Raw genomic sequence first — 18,211 nt, forward strand, 5'->3', positions numbered from 1 at the left:
CCCTTAGGACTCTAGCTTGTTTACTGCTCTTGTCACTCAACCTACTCAAGCAATTCACAAAAACTTTTCAAGAATTTGTCCCTTTCCTACCATCCCTAACATATAGGATGGTTTACATCTGTATTTACAACTCTTATTACCATTCCAGAAATTATTATAAACTTATAGAATCTGAAATACTCAATTATATATTGATTACGCTGACCAGTCAACCCCTGAATTCCACAGAGGACAAGAACTAAGGTGTGTAAAAATGGGATATTCAACGTGTCAGGGCAAATTTCTCAAGCGCGGGGTTAGTGGGGAGGGCGGGGGGCGGGTATTTTGGAAGTGGGAAAAGCAAAGGAGGAGAGCAGATAAGCTCTTCTTTCTTAGATTTCAGGGTGAAATGAATACACCTGATGCCCGCGTGAGAGAAGAACTCTGCCAGCTGAGTGAAATTGGGCTGGACAGAGGCTGGAAGTCGGAGCTACTCGTGAGACTCCGCCCAGTGTAAGCACTCGCGCGCTCCCGTCTTGTCTCGCGCAGGGTCGGGTCTGTCAGGCGGGAAATCTCGCGAGATCGGAGACTGGGATGACTGTCGGGAGGAGGGGAGTGGTGTTGGGGAAGGGGGGAATCTGGGCAGCGGCCGGGCTCTGTGGCTTCAGGGCTCGGAGAGAGAGAGGGAGGGTGGCTAAGAGAGTGAGTCTGTGCTGCCAACCGCCTAAGAAGAGAGGAGGGGTCCCGCCTGCCTGCGCCCTTCGCGGGCCGAGAGCGCGAGGCACCCGCGAACCTTTGAGGCCTCAGGCCCCTGGGGACCCCGCCCCGCCGCCGGCCGGCCGGCCCGTGGCCTCTCTTCCCTTTGTGAGCGCCCCCTTCCCAGGGGTGGTGGTGGTAGTGGAGGGTTGTGCCTCGGCCCGCCCGCCGAGGGGCCGCGGCGGGGAACCGAGAGGGCCTCGGCTGTGTGAGGACAGGAGGCGGCCGAGGCCCGAGCCGGTTCCCCGGAGGCGGCGGCGGCGGCTCCCGGCACTTCCCCGCGCCATCTTAGCTGAGCCTAAGCGCTGAGGGCGCCTCCTCGACCCCGGTCGTCCCCTCGCCCCCCCCCCCCCGCCCCTCGTCGCAGAGCTAGGGCTGGGCGGCTTGCTGGGGCTCCGGGGGGGGGGGGGCGGCAGTCTGTCGCCTGGCCCCCTCCTCCTCCTCCTCACTCCTCGAGCTCCAGCGCAGCGGCTACCCAAGCGCTGCAGGGGGCTACGCCTGCCTACTCCGCCCCAGACCTGTCGGCTAAAGGGTAAGGGCACCTCTGCTCTGGGAAAGGGAGACATGGAGGGGGCGGGGAAATTCGGCCCACTCTGGCCGCGGCGCGGAAGAGGGGATGTGGGGGTGGGGTGGGGGAGGGAGACAAGGAGGGTCTGTGATTCTGTGGGTGGGGTGAAGAAGCTGGTGAGCTGGGCGCCCTCCCGTTTGGAGGGGCTAGAGCAATTACTTTCCTCTTTCCTGAGGGTCACCGGAAGGGGGTGGTGGAAGGAGCCGTCTCGAGGAAGGTGTGGCCCTCCTAGGGAGACTGGGTTGATGTGCACCCCGATTTAAAGGCGCGAGGTCCTTTTCCCTTCTGATCCCTCTGCTCCTCCCTCTCCTCCTTTGTAGTGTCTGTGTATTCCTGGGAAGGGAGACTGCTCAAGGTAGCCTACTGGGTGGATTCCCACACATCCACCCCCACAGGAAATCTGTACCCGTCTTCTGTAGGGGTGATGGAAGCATTTCTTTCCCTGTACCTTTCCCCATCCTTTAGTGTACTGCAATGCTGCAGAAGTCCAAGGCAGTTTCTTCATACACAGGCCCATGTATATACTGAAGGGAGAGGGAGCAGGAGAGGGAAGTAATGGCGCTTCCCTTGCAAAGGTTATCCCTCTTCCTTTGGTTTTAAATCCTTAATAGTACCGGTATAATTCTGAGATCTGTCCCTGGGAAATATATCTGTTACTGTTGGGGGATATGGCCTCTCAGAGAGGCGCTGCCGGTTTAGAGTTTTGATGTCTCTCTCGCTCTCTTTTTTAAACACTGTGTTGACTTTTTTGTGTGAGCATACCGAGTTTTTGTTAGGAGTCAAATAAAATAATTTTGTACTCTCTCATTTCCCTTTTTTTCTTCCTATGATTTTTGTAGTTCTTGAAAAATTATTAAAGATTATATATGGACAGGCCATCTGATAGACATTCCTTCTCCCTGAACTTTGAATTTTTAGGGTTAATACTATTTTGTATAACATTGAAATTGAAATTTTCTGAAAATGATTAAGTTACAAACCTTTCTGTAGCAACTGCTTTATTAATGTAATGAAAAAATAATAAACATTAGTTTGTCTAATTATGCTGCAGTGGGATCTATATTCTGTAGTCAGTAAGTTATTTTTCCACTTCTTTTGCTTCATATCATGTTTGTTTAAAACAAATCATCTTATCTGGTTTACAGTAATACTTGTTGGTTTTGTTTGGTAGAGTAGAAATAAATTAAAAAATATATCATTCTGGAAGTGTGTTACAAGTTCTTGTGACCAAAGAGTAGTCGAAGTCTACAGTCTTTAAGTGTTTAGATTTACTGATGAAGTGATTTCAAAATATTCTATATATGAATATTCATATAATTAACTCACAAAGTGATGAAGATGACTAAACTAAGTACAGAGATCATGTCTTGACATTTTACTAACAAGTTGTATTTGGTGTTTAAGCTGTACTTAGTGACTTATTTTTAAATACTTCCAAATGCCGTCTACATTTTACATTGTCCTTCAGAGCTTTTTTGGTGTATTTGTTGCATTTTGAAACCTGTTTTAAGACAGGAATTTAAAGATGTTAGTAGTGTTAAGCCTTAATTTAGTTTCTGTAATCTTATTTCATGATTTTGATATGGGGACACATTAACGATACATTAAGTCAATCTTTATTTTTCTTCAGCAAATGGAATTCTTGCTTTACTCTTTCTTTGACTTTATCTGAATTCATTTTAACTTAGTCTTGAGTGTTTATTTCGTGGCACAAAGCTGCATGTTGTGTGTAGTTTTCCCCATATGGCAAATTATGACATAGAGTCTAGTTCTGTATGTTATGGCTTGTTGTTGATTATTAGTTCATAATACCAGCACTGTTTTTGTCTTGGAGAGCTGCAAGCAGCAAGGATTTATCAATAAGGGCTATAAAACTTAAGGATGTACACAGGATATCAATAACTACTTGCTGTATTTCAGCATGCTAGGACTAAGAGGTACTCTTTAGAATAACTATACAGAAACCTTATTCAGTAGTTGGCTGGAATTCTGCTGAAAGTGGTAAAACTATGTTCATGATCAATTAGATAAATTTATTATTAAGGAAAAACTATCTGAGGGTTTTTTCAGACGACTTCTAATGCTACTGTGAGAAAGAATACTAAGAGCTGTTAGTCTGAGTTGGTTGGTTCCAGATTAGTATGGTACCTTTTTTGTTTCTAAATAGTTCATCTACAAAATGGCAGGGTACATCACTTCCTGTTCTTTCACAACTGACTCTTTCTCTGAATTCCCTTTTAATGACTTAATTTTTGGCATTCTGATATCGGATTTGTTAATTTGGTACTAATTCTCATGTTTTATAGATGGAAGAATTTCTGAGAATCAGTTGAGTTTAAAGGCTTTGTGTATATAGTCTAAGATTATCTTGACATTAAACTTCTTTGCAACTTTAAAGGATAGTTTCTCAAACGGATTTTAACTCAGAGAAGTTTCAAAGAAATACAGCAATGTACAGGACCAAAAGTATGAGTGAACTGAATAGAATGAACTGAATAGAAATAATTATTTTCTGTAATATAGATTATGGGGGAACTGTGAATATAACAATTAATTGTGTTAATATAAAACAAGCCTTCTTTATATGAAAGTATATACCTGATGTTTGGTTCCACATTATGATACCATTCCAGTAATAACAAAGAAATCGATTACCTACAGAATACCAGAAAGACTGAATACTCTTAACTAACCATAAAAAGCATATTTTAAGGATTTGCTAGTACTTAGTAGGTATAAATACTTAGTAAGTCCAGAAGTTATTTAGGGGCCAGTTGTTGGCATTGAAATTAGAATTGAGATTTACTCAAATTATCTGGATATCAATTCTTTTCATTTGAACCCTTTATGTATTAAAATCAGTTAATCTGTCTTGTGTATCTCTTTTTGGTTATCAGTAGTCAGAATAATTGCACTCATACTAAGTTAATCTTTTAGAAATTAGGAGCTTTTTTGGTATGTGTTCAGTTCAGGATCATATATGAATTAATTTCTTCTAAAAAGTGTCAATTCTGTAGTCAATTCTTACATAAAATTGAGATTGTCCCATTAAACAGTGCCAGTGTATGTTCAATGTATGCCTTTAGGTTTCTGTACTTATTCATGGCTGGATTAATTTTTTATACCCTTCAAGATTTTCAAATTCTAAAATTAAATGAAAAAAGAGGTCTGTTGTGGCTCAGCTGGTAAAGAACCCTACTGGTATCCATGAGGATGTAGGTTCTATCCCTGGCCTTGCTCAGCGGGTTAAGGATCTGGTGTTGCTGCAAGCTGTGGTGTAGGTTGCAGATGCTGCTTAAATCTGGTGTGGCTGTGTCTTAGATCAGCTCAGATTTGACCCCTAGCCTGGGAACTTCCATATGCGGGGTGAGGTGTGGGGGGTGCAGCCCTAAAAAGACCCCAAAAAAGTGAAGAAGATCCAAACCTCTGTTATTTCCTTCAATTACATTGGATTAAAATGGTTTAATTTTTAATGATAAAAATTGATATTTAATATCATTAAAGATGTCTCATGCCTTCTCCCTGCCCCTTTTTTGGCCATGCCTATGGCATGCACAAATTCCTGGTCCAGGGATTGAGCCTGTGCCACAGCAGCAGGAACTCGAGCTGCTGCAGTGACAATCCCAGATCCTTAACCCACTGTGCCACAAGGGAAGTCTGTCTCATACCTTCTTTAAAAAATCCACATGAATTTAAAAGTTGTATGGAGGACTAGAGACAGTTCTTTTCTTTTCTTTTGTCTTTTTGCCTTTTCTAGGGCCGCTCCTGTGGCATTTAGAGGTTCCCAGGCTAGGGGTTTAATCGGAGCCATAGCCACCGGCCTACGCCAGAGCCACAGCAACTTGGGATCCAGGCCACGTCTGCAGCCTACACCACAGCTCACGGCCATGTGGGATCCTTAACCCACTGAGCAAGGCCAGGGATTGAACCCGCAACCTCATGGTTCCTAAATTGGATTCGTTAACTACTGCGCCACGACGGGAACTCCTAGATACAATTATTTTCAATTGAGATCTATCTGTCAACATTTGGTAACAATTATTTCTATAACAGTCTCTTCTGTCTGTGCTAGAAGCAGACTTTTTGTTCTGAAATACAGTCTAAGACTACATCTTCTTAACTAGTGACAACATTAAGTAGCCCATAAAAGGTGGAAAGGTTTTTCACAATATAAAGTACCTGCCATATAAATTAAGCTAATGAAAGTATAGGTTACTAAGTACTAAGCATAATAAATATATAGCCTGTTAAAAATACTAATGGCAGTGACACTGTTATATAAACATAACTATATTTATTTGGCCTCTAACTTATCTTTAAAGCTGAGAAAGGGCTGATTTTTCTTTTTGATAAAATCACTCAATGTGATAGTATTGGTGCAGATTTAGAAGTCGATGAATTTCTTCATTTAGAAAGATATGCAAAGTTTAGTTTCTAAGAAAAGCATCAACAAATAATGGAATGGATGGAGTTCCCGTCCTGGTGCAGCGGAAACGAATCCGATCAGGAACCATGAGGTTGCGGGTTCGATCCCTGGTCTTGCTCAGTGGGTTAAGGATCTGGCATTGCGGTGAGCTGTGGTGTAGGTTGAAGACGCGGCTTGGATCTGGCATTGCTGTGGCATAAGCTGGCAGCTGTAGCTCCAATTAGACCCCTAGCCTAGCCTCGGGAACCTTCATATGCTGCAGGTGCGGCCCTAAAAAGACAAAAGACAAATAATGGAATGGAACAAAATATTCGGATCTGTAGCCACGGGTTTAAAAAAAAAAAAAAAAAAAAAAAGCAAAAAACTGGCACTTGATATATGCCCTTTTTTTTTTTTTTTGTCTTTTCTAGGGCCGCACCCTCGGCATATGCAGGTTCCCAGGCTAGGGATCTAATCAGAGCTGTAGCCGCCGGCCTACACCAGAGCCATAGCCATGCGGGATCCCAGACGTGTCTGCAACCTACACACCACAGCTCGAAGCAACACCAGATCCTTAACCCAATGAGCAAGGCCAGGGATCAAACCCAAAACCTCATGGTTCCTAGTCGGATTCCTTAACCACTGAGCCATGACAAGAACTTCAACACTTAATATATCTTAATTTCACCATTTATTAGTTGTATAACTTCTTTGTGTAACTTTTTTTTTTTTTTTTTTGTCTTTTTGCCATTTCTTGGGCCGCTCCCACGGCATATGGAGGTTCCCAGGCTAGGGGTTGAATCGGAGCTGTAGCTGCCAGCCTACGCCGGAGCCACAGCAACGCAGGATCCAAGCTGCGTCTGCAACCTACACCACAGCTCACAGCAACGCTGGATCGTTAACTCACTGACAAAGGGCAGGGATCGAACCTGCAACCTCATGGTTCCTAGTCAGATTCGTTAACTACTGCCCCACGACGGGAACTCCCTTTGTGTAACTTTTTAAGTCTCCCTTTCCTGGTCTCCAAAATGAAAATGCCTACTTTATAAATAGATTTTTAGGTTTAAATGGGATAACCCTTGTTAAGTGCTTAACATATTGCCTGATACATAGTAAGCACTGAATTAAGTTGTTGGGTATCTCAATTAGCTGCCTAACAAATATTTACAAGTGAGGTTAGGGAATCTAATATTTAAGAATTAATTACATAATTTTGATTTAAAGTTGGATTTATACATTTGGAGCTCAACATATATTTTTGAAAGAAATGGTTAGAGTAGCTTACAGACTTCATATACTTGTAATGGACTGCTTTGTAGTTTTGTAAGAGATTTTTCTTTTTCCTTTGCTGTATATAAAACCTGTCCTAAAGAACAGAATTTCTTTCCCCTTGGGTACTGCGTTTGTTTTTCAGTCTTTTCGGCATCACAGTTCCACCTTCTGGAGCTCTTTTCATCATCCCTGGCTTTGAGGGAGAATCCAAAGTACTCATACTCTCCTAAGCCTTTTTTTTTTTTTTTTTTTAAGGTGTACTTTGTAGGTATGTCGTCACCTTGAAAGTGCTTTATATTCCACAATATATTAATTCAGGAAATGTGATAATTTTGTGCCAGCCTTGGGGGAATTCTGTCTTCTCATTTTTTCCAACTCCTAAATAGTTTTCTCAAACTAGATACTCAGAGGAAAACAAGGACCTCCCTGTGGTTTTTAGTTCCTCTAAGCCAGTGCTTTTCAAACTTTAGGTTGTGACCCGTTAGTGGTTTGTGAATTCAGTTACGTGGGTCACAGCATCTTTTTTTTTTTTTTTTTTTTTTGGCCACACCCATGGCACATGAAAGATCCTGGACCAGGGATTGAACTTGCGCCACACCAGTGACCCAAGCAGCTGCAGTAGCAGTGCCGGATCCTTAACCTGCTGAACCACAAGGAAGTCCACAATAAATTAAAAATAATGGGAAATGTCAGAGTGTGTTGTGTAAGTAGCGTGAGCACTGTAATGGGAAACTTTTTTTTTAGAGTTTATTTTTATGTGTTTGAGGTACACAGTTAAATTCTTTTGAAATTTCTTTTTGAACTCGTCCTTTTTACTTCTAAATTCATGTCTCCTGAAGTATGAATGTGTTTGTTTTTAATTTTTCTTTCAACAACTCTTTCAGTTTCTCCTGATTTTGTCTCTAGTCTATTTGGTGGTTATGTTGCAACATCTCTCCTAGGTCTCAAAGCTTGTAGGGTACTGAGGACTCTGTCTAATAGATCTTGGGCAGGATACCATCAGTTTTGGGTATGATGATAATTTTTGGGTTTTTATATTGGGGAACATGTTATATATCTAATGTCACATCCTATGTGTGTGAGGGCAGTTTCTCATGAATTGCAGAATTTATTTAAAAAAGAGAAAACTTTGGAGCATAATAAGAAAATATCTTTTATTATTTGGGGCATATGTAGATTTAATTTTAAAGTACTAATTGCATTATGTATTTTAATAAGATGTGTTAGGTAGCTATTTAAACTATTAAATAAGTATATTAAGTATATTTAAAAATTTTCAGTGAGCTTCATTGTATTACATCTAATCTCCTTATGTTTTGTTTGATGTTTTTAGTTCACTCATGATATTTTTAGTTCACTCATGATAGTAGTTATGAGTCTCTAGTTTGTAATGTGGATTGATTTTTTTCAGTTTATTCCCTCTGAGGCTGAGAAAGTTTTTCAGAAAAAGTTGATGAACAGCATTATCGAACAAGGTCAAGGTTTTTCCTTTTTTAACACTTTGGAATTTAGTGTCACTCAGCATTGGAAAAGCTTTATCTCTTCCCCAAAAGCATCCATATCCTTGACTGTATAGACTAAAATTGCTTATTAACCTGTAATTGTGGGGAGTTCCCATTGTGGCGCAGCAGAAAAGAATCTGACTAGGAACTTTGAGGTTGTGGGTTCGATCCTTGGCCTCTTTCAGTGGGTTAAGGATCCATTGTTACCATGAGCTGTGGTGTAGGTCGAAGACACGGCTCAGATCCCGCATTGCTGTGGCTATGGCGTAGGCTGGCACCTGTAGCTCCAGTTTGACCCCTAGCCTGGAAACCTCCATATGCCTTGAGTGCGGTCCTAAAAAAAAAAAAGCAAAAAAACCCAAAAAACCCAGCAACCCTATAATTGTGCTTGCTAAGGAAACTTTATTCTTCATTGTTGCACAGAAACTCTGAATATGTTATGGTTTGGGTTTTTTTTTTTTTTTTTTTTTTTAGGGCTGCACCCACGGCATACAGAGGTTCCCAGGCTAGGGGTCCAATCAGAGCTATAGCTGCCAGCCTATGCCAGAGCCGCAGCAACACAGGATCCGAGCCGTGTCTTCGACTACATCACAGCTTACGGCAGATGCCAGATCCGTAACCCACAACCTCATGGTTCCTAGTCGGATTCGTTAACCACTGAGCCATGATGGGAACTCCCTATGTGTTATAGTTTTTAATAGAGAGCATGTTAAGTAATCTCATGCTATGTAAATGGTGGTAGATGACGATTGTGATGTTTTATAGGAACCATCACATTATAGGAGTACAGTATTTCATTTGGTTTTGTTTCTTAAAAGTTTAAGGGTTCTGAGACCTGGGGATGCAGCATAATGTGCTCACTTTTAAATTCTTTACCTCGAGGAGTCCCTTTCGTGGCTCAGTGGTTAACGAATCTGACTAGGAACCATGAGATTGCGGGTTCAACCCCTGGCCTTGCTCAGTGGGTTAAGGATCAGTTGTTGCTGTGAGATGTGGTGTAGGTTGCAGACGCGACTTGGATCCTGAGTTGCTGCGGCTCTCGCGTAGGCCGGTGGCTACCCCTAGCCTGGGAACCTCCATATGCTGCAGGAGCAGCCCAAGAAATGGCAAAAAGACAAAAAATAAATAAATAATTTACCTTCACATATATGCTTGTTAGTGATGGTAATTTTTCTGTAACCTCAAAAAGCACAAATAATTTGAAAATGGAGTAAAGAAATGATTCTTTTATCTTTAGTGTAGATACTGACAAAATATTTTTGTGTATTATGTATGAAAGTTAAATTCTATGAAATAATGCCTTAAAACTTAAATCAAGAGTAATAGATTTTAAGAGGGAAAAGCTGTGAAAAATTTCTGTTTAGGAAAGTAACATTCTATAGTAAAGAAACTTGGGAGTTCCCGTTGTGGCGTAGTGGTTAATGACTAGGTTCCGACTAGGAACCATGAGGTTGCTGGTTTGATCCTTGGCCTCGCTCAGTGGGTTAAGGGTCCGGCGTTGCCGTGAGCTGTGGTGTTGGTCGCAGACGTGGCTCAGATCTGGCATTGCTGTGGCTGTGGTGTAGGACAGTGGCTGCAGCTCCAACTAGACCCCTAGCCTGGGTACCTCCATATGCTGTGGGAGTGGCCCTAGAAAAGGCAAAAAGACAAAAAAAAAAAAGGAGAGAGAAACTTGAATGCTGGCAATAGAAAGTATAGAATTTGTTTGTATTTATTTATTTATTTATTTGGTCTTTTTATGGCCTTACCTGTGGCATATGGAAGTTCCTGGGCCGGCAGTTGAATCAGAGCTGCAGCTACCGGCCTACACCACAGCCACAGCAATGTCAGATCCAAGCCACAGTCTGCCACCTATGCTGTACCTTGTGGCAATGCAGGATCGTTAACCCAGGTTCTTATCCCTGGCCTCATTCAGTGGGTTAGGGATCTGGCATTGCCTCAAACTGTGACAAAGGTTGTGGATGGGGTTGGATCTCGTGTTGCTGTGGCTGTGGCTTAAGATCCAGCTGCAGCTCTGATTCGACCCCTAGCCCGGGGACTTCCATGTGCTGCAGATGTAGCCTTAACAAGAAAAAAAAGATAATAATGTGGTTTTAGAGAAAGATGAAAATATTGTTACATGAATTTTTTTTAATTTGTATTAGATACTTTCATAAGTTAGAAGAATAAATTTTACAAAGAGTTTATTCCTGTAGTGAAAGATGTACTAAATCCTAAATAACAGATTGTTGCCAAGTTATTTATTTTTTTGATTTCTTTGTCTTTTCTAAGGCTGCACCCGAGGCTAATGGCGGTTCCCAGGCTAGGGGTCTATTCGGAGCTATAGCTGCCGGCCTACGCCACAGCCACAGTAATGAGAGATCCGAGCCGCATCTGCAGCCTACACCACAGCTCATGGCAATGCCGGATTCTTAACCCAATGAGCAAAGCCAGGGATTGAACCTGCAACCTCATGGTTCCTATTTGTATTCGTTAAGCACTGAGCCACAACAGGAACTCCCAAATTTTTTTTCTCTAGTTGAATACACATGAAGTAGATTTTTTCCCCCTTTTCTTTTATGGCCCTGCCTGTGGTGCATGGAATTTCCTGGGCCAGGGATAGAATTGGAGCTGCAGCTGGGACCTGGGCCACGGCTATAGCAACACTGGATCCGAGCTCTGTTTGCTACCTTTACTGCAGCTTGCAACAATGCCAGATCCATAACCCTACTGAGCAAGGCCAGGGATCAAACCAGTGTCCTCATAGAGGCAGTGTGAGTCCTTAACCTACTGAGCTACAATGGGAACTCCTCTTTATTCTTTGATAAACAAATAAGGGTGGTAGGTTTTTTAAATTTCTTTTTTGTCTTGTTTTTGCATTTAGTAGTTTTGGTATCAGAAGTGAATTGAATTTTGAGCCATTAAGGGGGACCAAATGTGATTTCTTTGAAGTTTTTTTTCAGTCACTGAGAATGGATGGACCTATGTTAAAAGTTTGATGTTTTGAGAACTTTAAATAGGAATCAAATAAAGGATTTTTATTTGTCAGATTTGGAGTGTAGTGTTTTATTTCTTTTTTGGCCACCTTGCAGCATATGGAGTTCCAGACCAGGGATCAGATCCAAGCTGCAGTTGTGGCCTATGCGGTTAACCCACTGTTCTGGGCTGGGAATTGAACCTGCGTCCCAGCTTTCCAGAGATGCTGCCCGTCTCATTGTGCCACTAGATAGTTTTATTTATTTAGCTGCACCCATGACATGCGAAAGTTCCCTGGCCAGGGATTGAATCTTTGCCATAGCAGTGATGATGCTGGGTCCTTAACCTGCTGAGCCACCAGGGAACTCTGTAGATATTTTAATAATGTATCATTCTCTCAAAAATTTACCCTTTAAGCTGGAGAATTAGTCTCCTAATGCTTTATAATCTGTCTGCTCTAAACAGCTAAATTTAACAAGGCATCTGGTTAACTTAAGAGCCTTGTAAATACACATTTTCTTTCAACTGTCTAGGAGATGGCATGGAATATTATTAAGGGAGGAATGGTGAACTAAATACAGTAAATGTTTTATGGTTATTTTTGAGACGGTAAATCCAGTCATTAACAATAAAATGGTTCTATTGTTGAGATATGAAATGCTTATTAAATTGCATGAAAATTGTCTAATTGTTTTTGACAGTTAATATATTAAGATACACCACCATTCTTTTTTTTTTTAACATAAATTATATTGGATTAATTTACATGAAATAGTATTCCAAATTTTAGTGTCTGTTATTTTCCTTTATCTTATTCAGGTGGTATTGTGATAGGAGATTAAAACTTTTTTTGAAATAGTGTTCTTTTTTTAATCCTTTAGAAGCATAGTCATTAAGCTATTTGGTTTACACTTAATCTAGAAAACAATTTCAATTTAACACTTTTCGACATATATAAGTTATAATTTATCTTTTGGTATGTACTTTGAAAACACTAAATCAAAATAGTAGTTGATGAGAGTTCTCACTGTGGCTCAGTGGGTTAAGAACCCATCATAGTCTCTGTGAAGATGCATGTTCAGTCCGTGGCCTTGCTTAGTGGCTTAAGGATCTGGTGTTGTTGCAGGCTGCAGCTCAGATCTTGTGTTGCTATGACTGGCATAGGCCTGCAGCTGCAGCTCTGATTTGACCCCTAGTTTGGGAACTTCCATATGCTGCAGGTGTGGCCATTAAAAAAAAAAAAAAGTAATTGATGGATGTGATGACAGCAAACATTATACATTTTTGACTGCTATTTGCTAGGTATTGTGCTGGGATACAGAAATGAATAATATTTAATCCTTCCCACTTTTCACTTTAGCAGGGATACTCAAATATATGGTACAGTATGTAGTGTAGGGGTTTTCAGTCATGGCAGTATTGATATTTTAGGTAGGGTAGTTCATTGTTATGGGGATCTGTGCTGTGTACTATAGGATATTTTGCAGCATCCTTGGCCTTTACCTATTAGATGCCAAAAGCATTCCCTCTCCCCAGTTGTGACAATTGCCAGATGTCCCTTGGGGAATAAAATCATCTCCTATTGAGACTCACTGTTGTAATGAATGCTAAAGTACAAAGAGCTGTTACCATACAAGTGAAGTAAAGTTAAGGGATGTTTAGGTCGAATGACTCCTAAGGGAGTGAAATTTTATATGGATCTTGAAGAAAAGTAGAAGTGGAAAGGGTATTATGTATACCTGAGAGCATGAAGGACCAATATCTAAGAAGGTGATTACTAATGGTTTGTGGCTATAGGTTATTTAGGTGGTTTGGAAAAGACATTTTTATTTATTTTTTAAATTTTTTAACAATTTTTTTGTTTTTTTGCCATTTCTTGGGCTGCTCCCGCAGCATATGAGGGTTCCCAAGGCTAGGGGTTGAATGAATCGGAGCTGTAGCCACTGGCCTACGCCAGAGCCACAACAATGCAGGATCCGAGCCGAGTCTGTGACCTACACCACAGCTTACGGGGCAACGCCAGATCCTTAACCCAATAAGCAAGGCCAGGGATCGAACCTGCAATCTCATTGTTCCCAGTCGGATTCATTAACACCTGAGCCATGAGGGGAACTCCTAGACATTTTTAAATTGAAGCTGAAAAATTACTTTGGGACCATATCTTTTAATTGAAGCGTAATTAATGCAGCAAAGTGCATAAATATTAAGTGTATGCTTGTTCAGTTTTGGCGGATGTATATACTCACGTAACCACTATGTAGAATGACATATGGGACATTTCTAGCATCCTTTACAGTTATTAATATTTTTCTTTTTAAGGCTGTACCTGTGGCATATGGAAGTTCCCAGGGCTGTGGGTTGAGTCAGAGCTGCAGCCACAGCAGTGCTGGATTTGAGCCACATCTGTAACCTATGTTGCAGCTTGTGGCAATGCTGGATCCTTAACCCACTAAGTGAGACCAGCGATTGAACCTGCATCCTCTCGGACACTATGTCGGGTTCCTAACCCGCAGAGCCACAGTAGGAACTCCATCTTACAGCTGTTTTTCTTCCTTCCTTCCTTCCTTCCTTCCTTCCTTCCTTTCTTTCTTTCTTCACCTTTTTGTCTTTTTAGGGCCGCAACTGTGGCATATGGAGGTTCCCAGGCTGGGGGTTTAATCGGAGTTGTAGCTGCCAGCCTACCGCCACAGTAATGCCAGATCCAAGCCGGGTCTGCGACCTACAGCACAGCTCACAGCAATGCCGGATCCTTGACCCGATGAGTGAGGCCAAGGATCGAACCTGCAACCTCATGGTTCCTAGTCAGATTCATTTCCGCTGTGCCACTATGGGAACTCCTTACAGTTATTTCCTGAAGGGCCATTTTTGCTGTGCTCTTAATTGATGTGAAAATCGTGTAAAAGCAGGCATGTGGTATGATCAGATTTGTGTTTTAAAAAGACTACTCTGTTCCCGTCGTGGCGCAGTGGTTAACGAATCCGACTAGGAACCATGAGGTTGCGGGTTCGGTCCCTGCCCTTGCTCAGTGGGTTAACGATCCAGCGTTGCCGTGAGCTGTGGTGTAGGTTGCAGACGCGGCTCGGATCCCGCGTTGCTGTGGCTCTGGCGTAGGCCAGTGGCTACAGCTCCGATTCAACCCCTAGCCTGGGAACCTCCATATGCCGCGGGAGCGACCCAAGAAATAGCAACAACAACAACAAAAAAAGACAAAAGACAAAAAATAAATAAATAAATAAATAAAATAAAAAGACTACTCTGGAGTTATTGCAGAGAATAGGTGGGCAAAAATTATACTTCGATTGGGTAGGAGGTTACTACAGAAGTCTAAGGAGTAGAGCTAACAATGATGGATTTGAGAGAGATTAAGGCAGAAAAATTGATGTAATTGAGGGTTTACTAGATGTGGGGGACAGGATATATTGAGTATGACTATATTTTAAGAGAACAAGGAAAAGATAATGATTTTGGCTTTTGGTTGGTAACATACATTTCAAAAATTTCAGTGTCTTAACGGAACGAACATCTTTTGCTTGATAGATGTATGTGTGTAGTGTGGCTTACTGGGGGATTCTGTTTGTTCTCACTATGTAGAGTCTCTGATGGAGGCTCCATCAATGGTTCTGTCATCTTCATGGCAATGCTAAGGAGACCGTTGCTAGTAACTCACTGGTTCTTGGAGTTCTCGTTATGGCTCAGTGATTAACGAATCTGACTAGTATCCATGAGGATTTGGGTTCAAATTCAGCTCTGATTCAGCCCCTAACCTGGGTTCTTCCGTATACTGTGAGTGCAGCCCTAAGAAAAAAAAAAGACAAAAAAAAAAAAAAAAAGCTCATAGTAATTTAATGTGTACAAAAAAAATGTAAAAAATTTCTAAGAGTTGAGTCTGTGACCTACACCACAGCCACCGCAACGTGAGATCCCTGACCCACTGAGTGAGGCCAGGGATAGAACCCACATCCCTGTGGATACTACTTGGATTCGTTTCTGCTGCACCATAACAGGTACTCCCAGAACTCCCAGTTTTTTTAAAGTCAGCTTTTCAGGGTATGATTTTTTTTTTTTTTTTTAAGGAGTTGAATCAGAGCTGTAGCCGTCGGCCTATGCCAGAGCCACAGCAACGCCAGATCTGAGCTGCGTCTGCAACCTACACCACAGCTTACGGCAACGGCAATGCCAGATCCTTAACCCACTGAGCAAGGCCAGGGATCGAACCCGCAACCTCATAGTTCCTAGTCGGATTCGTTAAGCACTGAGCCACCATGGGAACTCCCAGGGTATGATTTACTTGCAATAAAATTCACACGTTTTTGGAGTTCCTGTTGTGGTGCAGTGGAAACGAATTCACCTAGTATCTGTGAAGATGTAGGCTCGATCTCTGGCCTTGCTCAGTGGATTGTGGATCCGGCATTGCCGTGCTGTGTTGTAGGTGGCAGATGTTGTTCGGATCTTGCGTTGCTGTGATATAGGCCAATTAGACCCCTAGCCTGGGAACCTCCATATGCCCAGATATGGCCCTAAAACAAACAAACAAACAAAAACCACGTTTTTTTTAATGTACAAATCAATGGCTGTATCCAACACTCTAGTGAAGATACAGAACATTTTTATTTCATCTGAAAATTCCCTAAGATACTCTTATCCCACTCTTACTCCTAGGCAGCTGCTGAAGTGATTTGTTACTATGCATTAGGTTTGTCTTTTCTAGAGTTTCATAGAAATGGTATCACACAGTGTGTTTTTGTGTTTGCTTCTTTCTCTGGGCATACTGTCTGTGATATTTATCTCTGTTGTCTCATGTATCAGCAGTTCACTTCTCGTATTCCTTAGTATATTTTAGGAGTAGAGGATGTAAGAGTGATTTTGCAAGTGGTGTCCATGCTGAGTGAGTTTTTAGTCAGGTAGGAATGATGACTGAAATTGGTGACTGGTTATGGTACTGACATTGAAGTTACAGGATGGGGAAAAGTGATGTTATTGCTGAATACACTCCATTCCTGTAAAACACCATTTTAGTCCCTGTTTTTGTCGATAGGTTGAGATTACCACTTTTAGTTTGTTTTGACTTTTATATATATTCATGGGTACGTATGTACTGTGAGTGTTGAAAGTTTATTTTCATAGATAATCTCATTGCTAATTGATCTAGATAGAGCCCATTATTACTTAATCTGGGCCTTGGCTTCATCATCTGTAAAGTGGGGATAATAATAATAATAATATAATAATAATAATAATACCTGTTACATAGCGTTGTTAAGATTAAATGCCTTATTATATGTGAAGCTCTTAGAACAGTACCTGGAATATTGTGTTCTGTAAGTGTTAGCTAGTATGGCTATCTTAAATCTAAATTACTTAAAAAAGCTATGTTTTCCTCTCCCATTTCAGTCCTCTTACATGTTACTGTAAGATTTATCTCCTAACATACTACTCTACTATTACCTGTTCAAACCCACAAAGCTACTGTATTATTTGGCAACTATTTGGTGTTTCCTTTTTTCAATTGTGTTAAGATAAACAAACAGTAAAGTACACAAATTTTACAAATGCATCTGAGCCTATTAAGACCAAGCTATAGAAGTTTCTAACATTCTAGAAGCTTCCCTCTTATCCCTTTCCCTTCAATAACCCCTCTCCCCACATCTGTTGGGACTTCTTTACCATAGAGTATTTTTACAAGTACATTTTTAAAAATTGAAATATAATCGACATACTTGTTTCAGGTGCACAACATGATTTGATAACTGTATTTTGTGAAATGATTATTGAAATAAGTCTAGTTAACATTTGTCACCATCCATAGTTACAGGTTGTTTTTCTTGTGATGTTAACTTTCAATTCTACTCAGCAACTTTCAGTTATGCAATACATTATTATTATTATTATATTATTATTATTTTTGTCTTTTTGCCTTTTCTAGGACCGCTTCCCACAGCATATGGAGGTTCCCAGGCTAGGGGTCGAATAGGAGCTGTAGTATCCAGCCTACACCAGAGCCACAGTAATGTGGGATCCGAGCCGCGTCTGCAACCTACACCACAGCTCATGGCAACGCCGGATCCTTAACCCGCTGAGCAAGGCCAGGGGTGGAACCTGCAACCTCATGGTTCCTAGTCGGATTCGTTAACCACTGCGCCACTACAGCCAGCCTGCTATACATCATGTCCCTGTGACAGTGATAACTGGAAGTTGTACCTTTTGACCCACTTCACTCATTTTGCCCATTTCCAACCCCTCCCTCTGGCAGCCACCGATCTGTTCTCTGTAGCTCAAGCTTTTTTTTTTTTTTTTTGTCTATTTTAGGGCAACACCCTTGGCACATGAAGGTTCCCAGGCTAGGGGTTGAATCAGAGCTATAGCTGCTGGCCTACTCCACAGTCAGAGCAACTCAGGATCCAAGCCTCATCTGGGACCTACACCACAGCTCATGGCAATGCTGGATCCTTAACCCACCAGAGCAAGGCCAGGGATGGAACATGTGTCCTCATAGATGCTAGTCAGATTTGTTTCCACTGAGCCACAACGGAAACTCCAAGCTTTTTTTTTTTGCTTTTTGTCTCCCCACCACCCCCAGTTCCACATATAGGGTAGATCACACAATATTTGTCTTTCTCTGTCTGACTCATTTCACTTAGGGTCCATCCTTGTTGTTGCAAATGACAGGATTTTCTTCTCTTTTTATGGCCAAATGATACGCTATTCTGTATATTTGTGTGTGTGTGTGTGTGTGTGTATTTATGTATATATCTCACATCTTCTTGATCCATCCAT

At 41.5% G+C, this 18,211-nt stretch overlaps 1 protein-coding gene across 1 annotated transcript in view; it reads left to right on the forward strand.

Annotated features, from left to right (window-relative positions):
• TAOK1 (TAO kinase 1) overlaps nt 600-18,211 on the forward strand; it is a 153,051-nt gene continuing 135,439 nt past the window's right edge. The window contains exon 1 of the mRNA XM_003483075.4: nt 600-1,267. The gene's annotated coding sequence lies outside the window, so the exon portion shown is untranslated. The remainder of the gene's footprint in view (nt 1,268-18,211) is intronic.

This window comes from Sus scrofa, chromosome 12 (genome assembly GCF_000003025.6).
Source record: "Sus scrofa isolate TJ Tabasco breed Duroc chromosome 12, Sscrofa11.1, whole genome shotgun sequence".
Taxonomy (NCBI): domain Eukaryota; kingdom Metazoa; phylum Chordata; class Mammalia; order Artiodactyla; family Suidae; genus Sus; species Sus scrofa.